The following is a 1,824-nucleotide window of genomic DNA, read 5'->3' as shown; positions in this document are numbered from 1 at the left end:
CGTACCGAGTCGAGTCGTACCACGCAGTGGAAAAGCGAAGCGAGCCGAACCGTTCCGCGCCGAGTCGAACCGTACCGAGCCGAACCGTGCCGTACCATGCAGTGGAAAAGCGCCAATAGGTAACGTTAATACAACCTGACATACTCTTTTATTTATTATGTTGTGAGTAAACCACAGAAGTGGAAAATTAATATTTTGTGTTTTCTCATTTTAGCGTAAACAAACGTGTCCCGCGCAATTTTGGATATTGTGAGGAGACTAGCAGCTATAACGTTATCGTCCACCGACCGACATTTACCCGGCAAAAACTAAATAAAAAAGGTAATACAAGCTGACCTATTTCTTCATTTATAATGCTGTGAATAAACTTAAGTTTTTTCAGTGGAAGATTAATTAATTTCTGTGTGTTTTCTCACATTTTTGCTTAGACAAAAGTGTCCCGAGCCATTTTGGATCATTATCAGTGATTGAGACTACCATCCACCGCCTGTCATTCACATGGCAACAACTGCAGAAATAGGTAATACAAGCTGACTTATTCCTTTATTTATTATGCTGTGAGTAACGTAAACCAATTTTTTGACAGTGGAAAACTAATTAATATTTTGTGTTTTTTCTCACATTTTGTCATAGACAAATGTGTCCCTTGGGCAATTTTGGATATCGGTGAGGAGACTATCAACCACCGACCATCATTCATACGAAAAAAAAAAAAGTTAATACAAGCTGACATATTTCCTCATTTATAATGATGAGTAAACTACAGTTTTGTCAGTGTAAGAGTAATTCATATTTTTGTGTTTTCTCATGTATTTGCATAGACAAACGTGTTCCGTGCAATTTAGGGTCTAGTGAGGAGACTGACTGACTATCCTCCACATCGACTGTCATTCACGTGGCAAAAATGAAAGAAAAAGGTACTACAAACTGACCTATTCTATTTATTATGCTGTGAGTAAATTACATTTTTGTCAGTGGAAAATGTATTAATTTTTTTTTTTAATTTTTTTTTTCACAGTTCAAAATAGACAAACGTGTCCTGCGCATTTTTGGATCTATTTCAGTAAGAAGACTGACTGACTATCCTCCAGTGACTGTCATTCACATGGCAAAAACTAAAGAAAAAGGTAATTTCCCAGGGAAAGCAAGAACTGAGAACTGATAAGAATGTAAAATGTGCACCTTGAAATGCAATGTAAGTCATTTTGGATCTTGTCAAATCTAGTTGTACTGTCAATCTCAAAGCTCTTTTCCATTTTAGATGTGTTTGTGTGTTTTTATAGTGAAAACAAATGCTGCCGCTCAGTCTTTTTGCCACTTAGCCGACGGTGACGTCACGCATAACCTCTATTCTAGCATTTATGCTGTGAGTAAACCAGTTTTGTCAGTGGAAGATTAATGTTTTTTTTGTTTGTTTGTTTATTCACAGTTCGCCAGACAGAAGTCATGTGCAGTTTTGTATTTTGGACAGTGAGGAGACTGACTGACCATCTTTCACAACATTCATCACTGAGAACCTTTTGTAAAATAAATTATTTTTCAATAAATACTATTAATAACTGCATCCTTTTCTTTGACCATTTCTTTATACCAGGGTTCCTCAAACTCGGTCCTGGAGGGCCACTGTCCTGCAGAGTTTAGCTCCAACACTGATCAAACACACCTGAGCAAGCTAATCAATGTCTTCAGGATCTCTAGAAACTCACAGCTAGGTGTGTTTGATCAGGGTTGGAGCTAAACTGTGCAGGACAGTGGCCCTCCAGGACCGAGTTTGAGGAACCCTGCTTTATACCAATGTTTTTCCTTTGTCTTATAAAACTTTAT

The 1,824-nt window shown here is 37.7% G+C and overlaps 1 long non-coding RNA gene across 1 annotated transcript; it reads left to right on the top strand.

The window, feature by feature from the left end:
- Nucleotides 1-210: 210 nt before the first annotated feature.
- Nucleotides 211-1,564, top strand: LOC311090774. Its single transcript, XR_014607943.1, has 6 exons — nt 211-321; nt 429-520; nt 634-715; nt 822-917; nt 1,019-1,127; nt 1,430-1,564. It is a non-coding gene; the product is annotated as an uncharacterized lncRNA (long non-coding RNA).
- Nucleotides 1,565-1,824: the final 260 nt, after the last annotated feature.

Source organism: Abramis brama (genome assembly GCF_963993115.1).
Source record: "Abramis brama genome assembly, chromosome: 10".
Classification (NCBI taxonomy): Eukaryota; Metazoa; Chordata; class Actinopteri; order Cypriniformes; family Leuciscidae; genus Abramis; species Abramis brama.
This window is presented reverse-complemented; position numbering and strand designations above follow the sequence as displayed.